The sequence below is a fragment of the Triticum urartu genome, unplaced genomic scaffold, assembly GCF_056163025.1.
Source record: "Triticum urartu cultivar PI428250 unplaced genomic scaffold, HENAU_Tu73 scaffold2, whole genome shotgun sequence".
NCBI classification, from domain to species: domain Eukaryota; kingdom Viridiplantae; phylum Streptophyta; class Magnoliopsida; order Poales; family Poaceae; genus Triticum; species Triticum urartu.
This window is the reverse complement of record NW_028260368.1, coordinates 7,297,265-7,315,917: the sequence shown is the minus strand read 5'-3', so window position 1 is coordinate 7,315,917 and position 18,653 is coordinate 7,297,265.

Below are 18,653 nucleotides of genomic sequence, written 5' to 3'. Positions count from 1 at the left end.
AATGAGCATTCCCCGTAGAAGTATTCCGGAAATCTGGGCCTGGCGCTCTCCTCTATCTTCTGAGGTCCTTAACCATCTCCCTGAGAAAAGTAGACAGTAAAAGCCAAAATAGACTAAATATATATAGCCTGAACGATCCTAAAAATCCCTCGAAGGAGATAATAAAGAACCCAAAGCAGATGGTATCCTACTGCAAGGGTGGTCTTAAGAATCCAAAAGAGGTTGCTCAGAAGAGATAGATGTATCCCAACCTCTATTGCTCTCGCGTAAAGACTTTTTTTTTACGCGACAGGAAAAAGTGACTACGAATTCCCCTTTTTGTTTGCGAATCCCTGTTTGTATCCTTTGAGCGCACGCCCATTAAGTAGCGATCAAATCAAGGAAATCGATCAAACGATCCCCGTGCCAGCCCAAATCATGATCTTCACCAACTTGGATTTGGTTCTCTCGCGAAAATCGCGAGTTGCAGAGATGAGAACCATGAAAAGCAAGATCCCGAATAAGAAAACAGAAACCGAGGAAGAGGAAACCACAAGAGTGAAGACTAGTAGAGTCTCGTCTTTTGTCATTCTTTGCTCCTTTTTCACTCAATGATTCCTTCGAATTTGCCGACCAAAAATTCTATATGTCTATTCTATCTATGATATTTCTATATATATAGAATATGATATCTAATATGACATCCGATTTGTCAAAGGGATTGGATTGGTGACTTACCCATTCAGTGACTTTGGCACTGGACGTTCCAAAAACGGGTACTATCGGATCGGGTGAATTAGAGAATAGACAGAGGTCCGTTGGCATTTCAGCCTTTCTTCTCCTTTCAGGGCCTATCCGAAAGAGAATCCAGTACCTCTTGGTCCTGAATATCAGAATAGGACGAACGAACCGGCCTCCGCGGATATCTTTGCTTCGGAACAAAACCCTGCAATCAAATAGATTGTCCCAAGGGCGCCATATTCTAGGAGCCCAAGTTATGCTATTGAAAATTCGTTCCTCTAGCAGTTCCGGTTTGAGCATTCCGTTCCCTTTTTCAAACTCCACTTCTTTTCATATAGCAATCCCTGATCAAAGAGAGAACAATATCCATTTCAAAACATTTCTAACAGATTCCTTAGTTCGGACCGACGAAGTAATGTCACTCGACTATTATCAACCTGACTGCAATCTTTTTCTGTCGGTAAGGATTGCACCAGAGCACCTTCTACTTCTAATAGGCCATGAACTATAGATAGAGAAGAATCATTCTGAGCGAGTACATAAGAAGCGATCCACTTTTTTTCATCGGTTCCAGGGGAAGACCAAAGATCTTGCGCGGCAGGTCCGCCAGAAAAACTCAAAAGAGAAAGAAGTCTCGTTAATCTCTTCATGCTCGTTCCAAGTTCGAAGTACCTTTTGGCCAAAGAAAAACCCGCTTCCTGACACGATTGCCTCTTTATCTTTATATAGATAGATTCTATGGGGTTATTACTTAGTAAGTCTATTTTGTACAAGAGCCCCTCCTATCTGATAGAAAAGGGTCCCATGATCCCGAGCCGATCTTACCTTGGCTCGCAAACCCCAAGTTTGTCTATGAAGAGCTAATCTAATTGTATTTTTTTCTAGAATGGATTTCTTATGTGGAATACTAATGGATAGGGCTTCGTTGCTAAGTGCTACAAGATCTAGTGCACTGGAACTCGTGGTTATGGACCCGAATCCTTTAGTATGGAACATTGTCTTTTCCAAGTAAAAACCCCTAGTATATGAAAGAATGAAAAGGTGCTTTCGTTCTTGTGGAATAAGAAGCCCTCGTACCTTAATGAAAGGAAAATCGTAATTTTTCGTTAGGTATTTGACCAAATAGGATCGTCCAGTTCCTACAGAACCTATCACTAAAATACCCGATAGGGCTAAGCGGAACGAAAAGGGTTTTCCATGAGATGGTAAATGAAAACGATTAGTCCCACACGAGGTTTGGGAATAAGTGATTGTCTGATAATGAGCAAGGAATATACGTCTTTCTGCTAAAGAGGATCTATTAAACTCATAATTCATTAGATCCTTGTTATCAATGCCAACTAGGTATCATAAGTAAATGGATCCCGGTTGTTCAATCCTTTGATAACCAAGGTCATTCTTTGCTAAAGAGAAATGATCACTATGAGTCAGACTCAATAGAATTGGATCCATTCCAAATAGCGAGAATTAGGATTCTTGATCCCTCTCAATCTCTCTTTCAATTCGAGGATCCAGAGAGGTGTTTTCATAGTCATCTCCGAATATTTGCCATCTCGGAATATTTTCGATTTCATTTTTCTATGATATGTCTTTCTATATGAAAATTGGTTATTTACGATGTACGATGATCCCTGTTAAGCATCCATGGCTGAATGGTTAAAGCGCCCAACTCATAATTGGTAAATTTGCGGGTTCAATTCCTGCTGGATGCACACGAACGGGAACATTCCATAAGTCTATTGGAACTGGCTCTCTATCCATGGAATCTCATCCATCATCCATACATAACGAATTGGTATGGTATATTCATACCATAACATAAGAACAATAAGAACTCGAATTCTTATCGATACTGGAACTCAGAGCATAGGAGGGAAAGTCGATTTATGGATGGAATCAAATACGCAGTATTTACAGAAAAAAGTCTTCGTTTATTGGGAAAGAATCAATATACTTTTAATGTCGAATCGGGATTCACTAAGACAGAAATAAAGCATTGGGTCGAACTCTTCTTTGGTGTTAAGGTGGTAGCTGTGAATAGCCATCGACTACCTGGAAAAGGTAGAAGAATAGGACCTATTCTGGGCCATACAATGCATTACAGACGTATGATCATTACCCTTCAACCGGGTTATTCTATTCCACTTCTAGATAGAGAAAAAAACTAAAGGAGAATACTTAATAATACGGCGAAACATTTATACAAAACACCTATCCCGAGCACACGCAAGGGAACCGTAGACAGGCAAGTGAAATCCAATCCACGAAATAATTTGATCCATGGACGGCACCGTTGTGGTAAAGGTCGTAATTCCAGAGGAATCATTACCGCAAGGCATAGAGGGGGAGGTCATAAGCGCCTATACCGTAAAATAGATTTTCGACGGAATCAAAAAGACATATCTGGTAGAATCGTAACCATAGAATACGACCCTAATCGAAATGCATACATTTGTCTCATACACTATGGGGATGGTGAGAAGAGATATATTTTACATCCCAGAGGGGCTATAATTGGAGATACTATTGTTTCTGGTACAAAAGTTCCTATATCAATGGGAAATGCCCTACCTTTGAGTGCGGTTTGAACTATTGATTTACGTAATTGGAAGTAACCAATTAGGTTTACGACGAAACCTAGAAATCGATCACTGATCCAATTTGACTACCTCTACGGGATAGACCTCAACAGAAAACTGTTGAGTAACGGCAGCAAGTGATTGAGTTCAGTAGTTCCTCATAGAAAATTATTGGCTCTAGAGATATGGTAATATGGAGAAGACAAAATTGTTTGAAGCACGCACAGAACCGGAAGCGCCCCTTGTTTCAAAGAGAGGAGGACGGGTTATTCACATTTAATTTGATGGTCAGAGGCAAATTGAAAGCTAAGCAGTGGTAATTAAGACCCCCGGGGGAAAATAGGGATGTCTCCTACGTTACCCATAATATGTGGAAGTATCGACGTAATTTCATAGAGTCATTCGATCTGAATGCTACATGAAGAACATAAGCCAGATGACGGAACGCAGAGACCTAGGATGTAGAAGATCATAACATGAGCGATTCGGCAGATTTGGATTCCTTTCCTATATATCCACTCATGTGGTACTTCATCATATGATTCATATAAGATCCATCTGTCTAGAGATCGTCATATACATCTAGAAAGCCGTATGCTTTGGAAGAAGCTTGTACAGTTTGGGAAGGGGTTTTTTGAGAGAGAAAGAAGAATCTACTTCAACCGATATGCCCTTAGGCACGGCCATGCATAACATAGAAATCACACGTGGAAGGGGTGGGCAATTAGCTAGAGCAGCAGGTGCTGTAGCGAAACTCATTGCAAAAGAGGGTAAATCGGCCACTTTAAGATTACCATCTGGGGAGGTCCGTTTAGTATCCCAAAACTGCTTAGCAACAGTCGGACAAGTGGGTAATGTTGGGGTGAACCAAAAAAGTTTGGGTAGAGCCGGATCTAAGTGTTGGCTAGGTAAACGCCCCGTAGTAAGAGGGGTAGTTATGAACCCTGTGGACCACCCCCATGGGGGCGGTGAAGGGAAAGCTCCCATTGGTAGAAAAAAACCCACAACCCCTTGGGGTTATCCTGCGCTTGGAAGAAGAACTAGGAAAAGGAAAAAATATAGCGATAGTTTTATTCTTCGTCGCCGTAAGTAAATACGTAACTAGGAATATGGAAAATTGCATTTTTGGAATTTGCAATAATGCGATGGGCGAACGACGGGAATTGAACCCGCGCATGGTGGATTCACAATCCACTGCCTTGATCCACTTGGCTACATCCGCCCCTTATCCAGCTAAAGGATTTTTTTCTTTTTTCCATTGATCATTATTCTATTTATTCTGACCTCCGTACTTCGATCGAGATATTGGACATAGAATGCCACTCTTTAAAAAGGAAAAAAGGAGTAATCAGCTGTGACACGAAAAAAAACGAATCCTTTTGTAGCTCATCATTTATTGGCAAAGATAGAAAAGGTCAATATGAAGGAGGAGAAAGAAACAATAGTAACGTGGTCCCGGGCATCTAGCATTCTACCCACAATGGTTGGCCATACAATCGCGATTCATAATGGAAAGGAACATATACCTATTTACATAACAAATCCTATGGTAGGTCGCAAATTGGGGGAATTCGTGCCTACTCGGCATTTCACGAGTTATGAAAATGCAAGAAAGGATACTAAATCTCGTCGTTAACTGAATTCTGAATAGAAAGATTAAGAAGAAAAAAAGATTCAAAATAAAGTAAAGGTAGGCGGGGAATAACCTTATTTATGACAAGTTTCAAACTAGTAAAGTATATCCCTAGGATAAAGAAGAAGAAAAGTGGGCTAAGGAAACTCGCAAGGAAAGTTCCAACCGATCGTCTACTTAAGTTCGAGAGAGTTTTCAAAGCACAAAAACGTATCCCTATGTCTGTTTTCAAAGCACAAAGAGTTCTTGACGAGATTCGCTGGCGTTACTACGAGGAAACTGTTATGATACTGAACCTCATGCCCTATCGAGCATCTTATCCCATCTTAAAGTTGGTTTATTCGGCAGCCGCAAATGCTACTCATTATAGGGATTTCGACAAAGCGAATTTATTTATTACTAAAGCCGAAGTCAGTAGGAGTACTATTATGAAGAAATTCAGACCTCGAGCTCGAGGACGTAGTTTCCCCATAAAAAAAAGCATGTGTCATATAACAATTGTACTAAATATAGTAAAGAAATCTAAATAACCTTTAGATCCATCTAAGATTTCGATTCCCAGTAAAAAAAATATAGAATAGAAAAATATGGGACAAAAAATAAATCCACTCGGTTTCAGACTTGGTACAACCCAAAAACACCATTCCTTTTGGTTCGCACAACCAAAAAATTATTCTGAAGGTCTACAGGAAGATAAAAAAATAAGGGATTGTATCAAGAACTATATACAAAAGAATAGGAAAAAGGGCTCGAATAGAAAAATAGAATCAGACTCAAGTTCCGAAGTAATTACACATAATAGAAAAATGGACTCAGGTTCAAGTTCCGAAGTAATTACACATATAGAAATCCAAAAAGAAATCGATACGATCCACGTCATAATCCATATTGGATTCCCAAATTTATTAAAGAAAAAAGGAGCAATCGAAGAATTAGAGAAAGATCTACAAAAGGAAATTAACTCTGTAAACCAGAGATTTAATATTTCTATCGAAAAAGTTAAAGAACCTTATAGACAGCCTAACATTCTTGCAGAATATATAGCTTTCCAATTAAAAAATAGAGTTTCATTCCGAAAGGCAATGAAAAAAGCCATTGAATTAACTAAAAAAGCAGATATAAGGGGAGTAAAAGTAAAAATTGCGGGTCGTCTCGGAGGAAAAGAAATTGCACGCGCCGAATCTATTAAAAAGGGTAGACTTCCCCTCCAAACAATTCGCGCTAAAATTGATTATTGCTGCTATCCAATTCGGACTATCTATGGAGTATTAGGTGTAAAAATTTGGATATTCGTAGACGAAGAATAAGTAATCTTGTCTTCGGATTCTGTCCATTGATAGAATAAAAAATGACAAGAGACTTTTTTCCTGAAATCCCTGCAAAAGAAGAAATTATACCTCTTTCTATAAGATTTAATGAAAATTGATAAATCATTTAATATAATTGCTATGCTTAGTGTGTGACTCGTTATTTTTTTCTTTTTTTTAAGAAAAAAACTTAGTAATTATAGAAAATTAACTAATAACCAACCTATTGCTTCGTATTGTCGAGATCCTAACTAAGAAACAGTCACTATATGAATAAATACCTCTATCATAACATAAATGAGTAGATGTGTCATATAGTTGTAGCAACTGCAATTTTTTCTCTAAAAAAGAAAAGGGATTCTAGGTTGTGAAGCAAAACTAAAGGGATGTGGATAAAGGGAGGGATGATAGAAAGAAGGAAGAGGAAATAAATAAGATATAGGATTCCACTATGTATGGTCTATGAATTACATCATAAAAGGCAATGTGATAAAGCATCAATATAATAAAAATAATAGAGAATTAAAAATTGTAACTTGAAACAAGAACTACACAATTTAAAGCAAATAATAAAGAGCCGCCCGGGTTAATAAAACTGAGAAAATTAACTCGGAAAGAAATTTTTTGGAAGCTCCGTTGCGGGATTCAGACCTAACCATTCAAGGAGAAGCAGTGGGAACGACAGAACCTATGATTCCATAGGATTTTATTGAAAAGAATCCTAACACTTCATTGGGTGGGATGGCGGAACAAACCAAAAAAATTGTCTTATTTGGTAAGTTTATAAATTAACAAATAAGACAGGAAAGAGTAAATATTCGCCCGCGAAATTCTTATTGAATTAGAATACTTTACCGCGATTCAATAAGAGTAAAAATAAGGATTTTTTTAAGAAGGATTACATTATCTATAAATATAGAATTTAGATAAATATACACACACATCTGGATATATTCTAGATCTTCTTTTTTGACTATATATTATATTTTTCTGTTTTAACAAATTCAATATAAAAAAAACCGAACTTTTTCTATTATCTATTAATGTGTATCTATCCGTACCGTAATATTTTGGAATATTATGAATTAGAGAAATTTACATGCTTTCTGATTCCATTCGCGAGGAGCTGGATGAGAAGAAACTCTCATGTCCAGTTTTGCAGTAGAGATGGAACTAAGAAAGAGAACCATCGACTATAACCCCAAAAGAACCAGATTTCGCAAACAACATAGAGGAAGAATGAAAGGAAAATCCTGCCGAGGCAATCGTATTTGTTTTGGTAGATATGCTCTTCAAGCACTTGAACCCGCTTGGATCACGGCGAGACAGATAGAAGCAGGACGAAGAGCAATAACACGATATGCACGTCGTGGTGGAAAAATATGGGTACGTATATTTCCCGACAAACCGGTTACACTAAGACCCACGGAAACACGTATGGGCTCGGGAAAGGGGTCCCCCGAATATTGGGTATCCGTTGTTAAACCTGGTCGTATACTTTATGAAATGGGGGGAGTATCTGAAACTGTAGCTAGAGCAGCTATCTCCATAGCTGCCAGTAAAATGCCCATACGAAGTCAATTTATTCGATTAGAGATATAGAACCCTAAAAGGGGTATGGAAGATAAAAAAAAATGCTCGGTTTTTCTTTCTGGAAAGACAATATTTCTTTCATCCTTTTGCATTGAAATAACAAATTGAAATCAAAATAATATGATTCAACCTCAGACCCTTTTAAATGTAGCAGATAATAGTGGAGCTCGAAAATTGATGTGTATTCGAGTCATAGGAGCTGCTGGTAATCAGCGATATGCTCGTATTGGTGATGTTATTGTTGCTGTAATCAAAGACGCATTGCCCCAAATGCCTCTAGAAAGATCCGAAGTAATTCGAGCTGTAATTGTACGTACATGTAAAGAGTTCAAATGCGAAGACGGTATAATAATCCGCTATGATGACAATGCTGCGGTTATAATTGATCAAAAAGGCAATCCAAAAGGAACTCGAGTTTTTGGCGCGATTGCCGAGGAATTGAGAGAATTGAATTTTACCAAAATAGTTTCATTAGCTCCTGAAGTATTATAAATACTAGTAGGCGAAATTGAGACCAAAGAATTAATTTAGTAGATTGTGTTTTACGTATATGTTTTAAAATCCAAAATGAAAAAAAAAAAAAGAAAACATGTTGATTATAGAAAAATTAGGAGGAACCTAGAATTAGAGTCTTATGGGCAAGGACACTATTGCTGATTTACTAACCTCTATAAGAAATGCGGACATGAATAAAAAAGGAACAGTTCGAGTAGTATCTACAAATATTACCGAAAACATTGTTAAAATACTTCTACGAGAGGGTTTTATTGAAAGTGTTCGGAAACATCAGGAACGTAACAGATATTTCTTGGTTTCAACTTTGCGACATCAAAAGAGAAAGACTATAAAAGGAATATATAGAACAAGAACCTTTTTAAAGCGTATCAGCCGACCCGGCTTACGAATTTATACCAACTATCAAGGAATTCCTAAAGTTTTGGGTGGAATGGGAATTGCTATTCTTTCTACTTCTCGAGGAATAATGACAGATCGAGAAGCTCGACTAAACAGAATTGGGGGAGAAGTCTTATGTTATATATGGTAATCGCCCCGCCTATAGTGCTCGAATTCTATCTCGCCCTTCCTATTTTTAAAATAAAAATAGAAAAATAGGAGAAAAAAAATATGACAGAAAAAAAAAATAGGAGAGAAAAAAAAAACCCGAGAGAAGCAAAAGTAACTTTCGAAGGTTTAGTTACGGAAGCCCTACCCAATGGAATGTTCCGCGTTCGGCTAGAGAATGACACCATCATCCTAGGCTATATTTCAGGAAAGATACGGTCTAGTTCTATACGAATACTGATGGGGGATAGGGTCAAAATTGAAGTAAGTCGTTATGATTCAAGCAAGGGACGTATAATTTATAGACTTCCCCATAAGGATTCGAAGCGTATCGAAGACTCGAAGGATAGCGAAGATTTGAAGGATAGCGAAGATTTGAAGGATACCAAAGATTCAAAGGATTAGGTTTTTCTTTTTTTTTCTAGGGTAATAAATTCTAAGTTCTAAAATTCAAGCGAAGAGACTTATTTTTTCCAAAAGATTAGATTCATAGTTTAAAAAAGGATACGGAAATATGAAAATAAGAGCTTCCGTTCGTAAAATTTGTACAAAATGTCGACTGATTCGTAGGCGTGGACGAATTAGAGTCATTTGCTCTAATCCGAAGCATAAACAAAGACAGGGGTAATCTTTCGAAAAAGAACTTTACTTTCTAAAAAGTAAAAAAAAGTACCCGCGGAAATGTTCCAATTCCAAATAAAATAATTTCATTTAAAATAATTAAAGTAAAGGGTTTATTTTACCCTGAAACGGATATCTTTGTATCTTTTTTTCTTTTTTTTATTTCTAACTCATATTTATGAGATAATAAAATATGGCAAAAGCTATACCAAAAATTGGTTCACGTAAGAAAGTGCGTATTGGTTTACGTAGGAATGCACGTTTTAGTTTACGGAAGAGTGCACGTAGAATAACAAAAGGGGTTATTCATGTTCAAGCTAGTTTCAACAATACCATTATAACTGTTACAGACCCACAAGGTCGGGTGGTTTTTTGGTCCTCGGCCGGTACTTGTGGATTCAAAAGCTCAAGAAAAGCATCACCCTATGCTGGTCAAAGAACAGCAGTAGATGCTATTCGTACAGTAGGTTTGCAACGAGCAGAAGTTATGGTAAAGGGCGCTGGTAGTGGAAGAGATGCCGCATTACGAGCCATTGCTAAAAGTGGTGTGCGATTAAGTTGTATACGCGATGTAACACCTATGCCGCATAATGGATGTCGACCGCCTAAAAAAAGACGTCTGTAAAAGAATTAACCCGCTTTCAACTTTCATTTCAAGAGAAATAAACGATTCAATGATAAAATAATAATACTAGTCTATTATGGTTCGAGAGGAGGTAGCAGGATCCACTCAAACACTACAGTGGAAGTGTGTTGAATCAAGAGTAGATAGTAAGCGCCTTTATTATGGTCGTTTCATTCTGTCCCCGCTTAGAAAAGGTCAAGCGGACACCGTCGGTATTGCCTTGCGAAGAGCTTTACTTGGAGAAATAGAAGGAACATGTATCACACGTGCAAAATTTGGGAGCGTGCCGCACGAGTATTCTACAATAGCAGGTATTGAAGAATCCGTACAAGAAATTTTACTAAATTTGAAAGAAATTGTATTGAGAAGTAATCTCTATGGAGTTAGAGACGCATCCATTTGCGTCAAAGGTCCTAGATACATAACTGCTCAAGATATCATCTTACCGCCTTCCGTAGAAATCGTTGATACGGCACAACCTATAGCTAACTTGACAGAGCCCATTGATTTCTGTATTGATTTACAGATCAAGAGAGATCGTGGATATCAGACAGAACTCAGAAAGAACTATCAAGATGGAAGTTATCCTATAGATGCTGTATCCATGCCTGTTCGAAATGTGAATTATAGTATTTTTTCTTGTGGGAATGGAAATGAAAAACACGAGATACTTTTTCTAGAAATATGGACTAATGGAAGTTTAACCCCTAAGGAAGCACTTTATGAGGCTTCTCGTAATTTGATTGATTTATTTCTTCCTTTTCTACACGCGGAGGAAGAGGGCGCTAGTTTCGAAGAAAATAAAAACAGGTTTACTCCACCCCTTTTTACTTTTCAAAAAAGATTAACTAATCTAAAGAAAAACAAAAAAGGAATTCCATTGAATTGTATTTTTATTGATCAATTAGAATTGACTTCTAGAACGTATAATTGTCTAAAAAGGGCCAATATACATACACTATTGGACCTTTTGAGTAAGACTGAAGAAGATCTTCTGAGAATTGACAGTTTTCGTATGGAAGATAGAAAACATATATGGGACACTCTAGAGAAGCATCTCCCAATTGATTTACTTAAGAATAAACTCTCGTTTTAAATCCATTGCAATTTTTTTTCTTCTTCTTTTTCGAGTTAGAATAAAAAGAAAACAATTTAGCATCTTTGGTACAATCTATATTTTCGCGAAATGGATCATAATAAAATGGATTTTAGGTATCTAGGGAAGATTCACTTGGAAGTAACTATTTCCTAGATACCTATGGTACTTCACGGTTGAATGAATCAAAAAATATCTAAAAAAGACCTAAAGTTAATGATTTATCAATGGGTAATGTTGCTCCAATACCTAACCAAAGAGCTACTACAGTACCGATTAAAAAAACGGTCGTAGCTACTGGGCGGCGAAATGGATTTTGGAATTTATTGACATTCTCTAGAAAAGGTACTGTCAATAAGCCTGTTGGCACAGAAACCATTAAAAGAACGCCCAATAACTTATTGGGTACCGTACGGAGTATTTGAAACACGGGAAAGAAGTACCACTCGGGTAATATTTCCAGAGGAGTTGCAAACGGATCTGCCGGTTCACCAATCATTGATGGCTCGAGAACCGCTAAACCTACATTACATGCAATAGTACCTAGAATTACTACTGGAAAAATATATAAAAGATCGTTGGGCCATGCGGGTTCCCCGTAATAATTATGTCCCATCCCTTTAGCTAATTTAGCTCTTAATACAGGATCATTTAAGTCTGGTTTCTTTGTTATTGGGATAGGTGAACTCTTTAGGATCCATCCCCCAAAGGAACCGGACATGAGAATTTATCATCATCCGGCTCGAGCAAGAGTGAAAGAAATAAGACCGCGGAAGATCCTTAATAGAATTAAGGTTTATAATGACTCAATGACTCTAGGCAAGAAAAGCTTTATCAGATTCTCTTTTCCGAAGTTGCACCTACAACTACTCATTGAAAATAATCCTATTCTTATGGGTAAATGCTCAATATCCAAGTGGGCTTACAAATTTGATCATGATCAATTGCTTTGTGGATTGTCTCATGTCTCTTGATTAGTTGGTATTTATCCCCTCAATATCGCAAGTTTCTTACCTCCAAACAAAATATTTACTTGTTACTAATAAAAAATCAAAAAGTTTAGCCTACATTCTTCCTTAGATCCCTTCTTTTACTCCGATAGTATTGCGGATCACAATCGATGCAAAGAAAATGAATGCATTTCCATACTATAATAAAAAGGTAAGTGTAATAAATAGAGAACTGGATCATGTCACATGACTTATTCCATTTCTACTCTATGGGATCTTACGGAGCCTGTTCATGGATGACATGGTTGCGGTATGATCATAGAAGATATTCTCCTCAAGTGAACCAGCCTATCCTTCCTAGGTAGGGGACTTACATGTTGATTGGATGCGGAGACACCTTTGGTTGTGAATTCTAATGTGGCAGATCCAATTCTTTATCTGCATGGCCAAATCAATAATTCAAGTCACACACTCCCATAATCCGCCTTTTTTCTTTCGTAAAATTAACTTCAACTATTTGTATTGTATAAAAATACTTTGGAGTTGAAGAGAAGTATCCAAATGACATGTGTTATTTTACAATAACCCATGCTTGTAGCAATGAAATACCAAAACCTACCCGATATGATATATGATAATTATAATTCTCTATGATATGCCTTCCCTATAAAGGACCCGAAATACCTTGCTTACGTATCATTGGAAAGTGCATTAACATAAATACGGCAGTAAGCAGAGGCAGTACAAAGGTATGTAAACTATAAAAACGAGTCAAAGTGGATTGGCCCACACTAGCACTTCCGCGTAATAACTCCACTAAAGGCGATCCTATTACCGGAATGGCGTCAGGTACACCTGTCACAATTTTGACTGCCCAATAGCCAATTTGATCCCAAGGCAAAGAATAACCAGTTACACCAAATGATGCAGTCAAAACAGCCAAAACCACACCTGTGACCCAAGTTAATTCGCGGGGTTTTTTAAATCCCCCTGTGAGATACACACGAAATACATGCAGGATCATCATTAAAACCATCATACTTGCTGACCATCGATGAACTGATCGGATTAACCAACCAAAGTTGGCCTCGGTCATTATGTATTGAACCGAGGAAAAAGCCTCTGTAACGGTTGGTCGGTAGTAAAAAGTCATAGCAAAACCGGTAGCGACTTGTACTAGAAAACAAGTAAGTGTAATTCCCCCTAAACAATAAAATATGTTGACATGGGGAGGAACATATTTACTAGTTATATCATCTGCAATTGCCTGAATCTCAAGACGTTCCTCAAACCAATCATATACTTTATTGAGATAGGTAACTAACCCGAGTCCCCCTCTAAGAGCCGTATATGAAAATTTCATCTCGTACGGCTCAAGCAGAAACACAAAAATTTTCAACGAATATTAGAAAAAAGGTTCAAAACTTCATCAGCCACTGAATTGGGTCGATTTGCCTTGAAGATATCAAATAAGAAAAATCCGGAATATCTTCTTTGTGATGATAATGCCAAAAAATCTCAAGTTGGCGCGTCTTTCTTTCTTCCTTTCCCTTATGTTGGTCATTAGAGGCTTCTTGACTTTTCTCTTCCCTATAAAGGATTTGTTTTTTTATGCGTAATATAGAAATTATCTTGTTGAGATCCTATGAATCAGTTCAATTAAAACCTTAGATTCATACTAGAGCCACGATGATTTAGTCTCAAGCTAAACAAAAGGCAAGGGTTCTTCGAATAAGAACCGCTTGATAATCATTTATTGAATCAGTGTAATGACTCGACAAAATCGAGAGAAAAAAAGTTGTCTTTTGGGCAAACAAAATTGGAAGGAAGAAAATTTCTTTTTTATTTTTATTTAAGAACTACTTGAATTTTTCAGTCTGGTTGCGAGGTCTTAATAGTGAGTATGAATCATAGTTCCATTTTTTTTTGATCCACTCTATCTATTTCGTGTTCCAGATACTAGAATAAATAATATCTGACGAATTAGAATCATCTTGATAGAGATAACAGGCCCTTTCTATGTATTATCAATAGGATCAATTCTAACAAGTCACACACTCATATTCCAGAGATACCGAAACAAAAAAATTCCGCGGTCGAACTACCATAATATCTAGAAATGTAGATCTTAAACTAGAAAGGCTTTTTTGGATGGAAAAACTCTGACTTCCTAGTTTTAGTTAGTAGAAACCTAATTGGTTAAAATTCCGTCCAGTAAAACGGAAGAATTATAAATTTCTAAAATGATAGATAGGAATATAGCGAATAAAGCCATTGCGATCCCCATAAAAGGAGTAGTCCCCCAACCCGGGGCGACTTTCCCATATTCCGAATTCAAGGGTTTCAGTAAACTACCTGCACCAGTTCGTTTTGGCCTAGGTTTAGAACTATCTTCAACGGTTTGTGTAGCCATAAATTCTATTTAATCATTGGTGTTGACTTTGTATACTATTCCGTTGTAGTTGTAAATACACGATCTTTTCGTAGATCCATTGTAATCTTGAAATTCTATAAAAATGGAAACAGCAACTTTAGTCGCCATCTCCATATCTGGTTTACTTGTAAGCTTTACTGGGTATGCCTTATATACCGCGTTTGGGCAACCCTCTCAACAATTAAGAGATCCATTCGAAGAACACGGAGACTAATTTAAGTAAGAAGTCTCCCAGATAGGGGGACTTCTTACTTAAATGAAATTATTTTATTCTTTTAGTTGGAGTTGGTGGAACCTTAGGTGGTTCTCGGAAGAAGATAGCGAAAAAAATTATCCCTAAAGTCGAAACTAAAAGGAACGTATAAACCAATGCTTCCATAGATTCGATCCTGGTTTATTTACAATTATAACTTCCACACCTATTCATTTGTCATTTGGGATAATTTCCCATATAAAGAAAGAAAAAGAGTCAAAGAAAGGATGGGAGATGTTTCCCATGTCAAATCAAAAAAGAGAGGTGAAAGATACTATAACAATGTGTATCAAACTGCCTGTTTCCTTGTAGTTGGATCTCCCACTTTTTGGAATGTTCCAAATTCCACTTGAGCATCCAAATCTGGATCAATACCAGCAAAAACATCTCGGAACAATGTTCTAGCGCCATGCCAAATGTGTCCGAAAAAGAAGAGCAAAGCAAAGGTAGCATGACCAAAAGTGAACCAACCCCTTGGACTGCTGCGAAAAACACCATCAGATTTCAAAGTAGCCCGGTCTAATTCAAAAATTTCCCCTAATTGAGAACGCCTCGCATATTTTTTTACAGTAGCAGGATCAGAATAACTTACTCCATTAAGTTCGCCACCATAGAACTCCACCGTTACACCTACTTGTTCAACACTATATTTGGATTCTGCTCTTCTAAAAGGAACGTCTGCTCTAACAATTCCCTCCTCATCTACCAAAACAACCGGAAATGTTTCAAAAAAAGTAGGCATACGGCGTACAAAAAGCTCACGTCCTTCTTTATCTCTAAAGACGGGATGTCCTAACCATCCAACAGCTATTCCATCCCCATTGTCCATTGAGCCTGCTCTGAATAATCCCCCTTTTGCCGGATTATTACCAATATAATCATAAAAGGCTAATTTTTCGGGAATTTTAGACCAAGCTTCTGATAAACTAAGATTTTCGGCTAAACCATTGCTAACTCTTCGATATATTTCTTGCTGAAAGTATCCCTGATCCCACTGATAACGAGTAGGCCCAAATAATTCGATTGGGGTCGTTGCTGACCCATACCACATAGTTCCAGCAACTACGAAAGCTGCAAAAAAAACAGCAGCGATACTACTGGAAAGTACAGTTTCAATATTGCCCATACGTAATCCTTTATATAGACGTTGAGGCGGACGGACACTAAGATGGAATAAGCCCGCTAATATACCCAATGTACCCGCAGCAATATGATGAGAAGCTATTCCCCCCGGAACAAAAGGATCAAAACCTTCTGCACCCCACGCTGGATTTACAGCTTGTACTTTTCCAGTTAGTCCATAAGGATCGGATACCCATATCCCAGGACCATACAAACCCGTTACATGAAATGCCCCAAAGCCAAAGCAAGCCACCCCTGCAAGAAATAAATGAATTCCAAAGATCTTGGGCAAATCCAAAGAGGTGTTTTCCCGTCCGCTCATCAGAGAATATTTCTAGGTCCCAATATACCCAATGCCAGATCGCTGCCAAGAAACACAAGCCAGAAAACACAATATGCGTACCTGCCACACCTTCATAACTCCAAATACCCGGATTTGTTACAGTTCCTCCTGAAATACTCCAACCACCCCACGAATCCGTTATTCCTAAACGAGTCATGAAGGGAATTACGAACATACCTTGTCTCCACATTGGATCCAGAACAGGATCAGAGGGATCAAAAACTGCTAATTCGTATAAAGCCATTGAGCCAGCCCAACCAGAAACTAGAGCTGTGTGCATTATATGCACCGCAAGCAATCGACCCGGATCATTCAATACGACAGTATGAACACGATACCAAGGCAAACCCATGGAAATACCCCTTTAGCAAAGAAAAATAGACACGATGTCGCTTTATTTTATCGCATTGAAAAAGACTATCCATATCCTATGTACCTAACCCTTCTAGGGGATTCTGTGTCAGAAAGCGCGAATATTTATTTCATTCCATTAAAAATAAGAAGCCAATTCTGTTCATAAGAAGAAAGAGAAGCAGATCTATTCTATACTCGATAAGTGCCAATATGCAATGGGTAACTTGGCCAATTTGGAAAAAACGAAGAATAGATCGCTACCCCTCTTTGTTTAGCATTCAAATCACCCATTCCCTTTTCTTTATTCAATCTGTCTTACATTCCTTATATGTATAACCTTTCAATCTACGTATTAATAGAATCTATAATATTCATATAGAATAAGAATAAAAATTAAGACAATAAACTGCGGATTCTTTCTTTCTGTTCCATTCTTACGTTTCCATATTAAAGTGTGGTTTTCTTACTTAAATTTAATAATATTAATCTAATATGCCCATTGGTGTTCCAAAAGTACCTTACCGGATTCCTGGAGATGAAGAAGCGACTTGGGTTGACTTATACAATGTTATGTATCGAGAAAGGACACTTTTTTTAGGTCAAGAGATTCGTTGCGAGATCACGAATCATATTACAGGTCTCATGGTATATCTGAGTATAGAAGATGGAATTAGTGATATTTTTTTGTTTATAAACTCCCCAGGCGGGTGGCTAATCTCAGGAATGGCTATTTTTGATACGATGCAAACGGTGACACCAGATATATATACAATATGCCTCGGAATAGCCGCCTCCATGGCGTCCTTCATTCTGCTTGGAGGAGAACCCACCAAGCGTATAGCATTCCCTCACGCGAGGATTATGCTTCACCAACCTGCTAGTGCTTATTATCGGGCAAGGACACCAGAATTTTTACTAGAAGTAGAAGAGTTACACAAAGTTCGCGAAATGATCACAAGGGTTTATGCAGTAAGAACAGGCAAGCCTTTTTGGGTTGTATCCGAAGACATGGAAAGGGATGTTTTTATGTCAGCAGACGAAGCCAAAGCTTATGGACTTGTCGATATTGTAGGGGATGAAATGATTGACAAGCACTGCGATACTGATCCAGTGTGGTTTCCAGAAATGTTTAAGGATTGGTAGTGTCCGGATTTCTTGTAAAGTTATTTCACAGCTAAATTCGTGTTTTCCTCGATTTAATAGAAAATAGAAAGACTTCATGATGAGCAATCATCAGGTTAAGATGGATCTAAACCAATCCATTTTTTTCTATATACATACAACATGCCGACGGTTAAACAACTTATTAGAAACGCAAGACAGCCAATACGAAATGCTCGAAAAACGGCCGCGCTTAAAGGATGCCCTCAGCGTCGAGGAACATGTGCTAGGGTGTATGTGCGACTCGTTCAGATCATGACTTCAAACAAATATAAAAAAAATTGAAGTATCCATGATTAGTACCAATGAATAGGATATAGCTTCTCTATCCTAGATTTCTATGGTATATGGAATTTATGGTTTCCTTTGGTGCAAATCCAATTATCTAAATTGGAAATAAGAAGCAATTCTCCCATTGGTAGCAAATGGTTATCCATTAAGCGGAGGAAATAGTAATAAAAAGAAAAAGGCTTATGCTCCTTTATCTTAAAAGAACGGACTAACAGGGTCAGCTACTTAGCCAACTTTCATAATTAAATACCGTCACTGTATGGATAACTCTTATTGTGAAAAGAGCTATTTACTCTATAATGGATAGGTAGAGCCAAAGAATGTGGACTATACAAGTTCGCAATACCTTTTGATGAAAGAAAGGGCTCCGGTGTATAGAGAGGGCCTCACCGTTTAAAAGGGAACCATAGAAACGATGGAACCCACTATTTTTTTTAGTATTATTAGAATGAATTTGTTATTTCGTATAGAAATAACTGAACGGAGTGGAATAAAAAATCGTGGTTGGG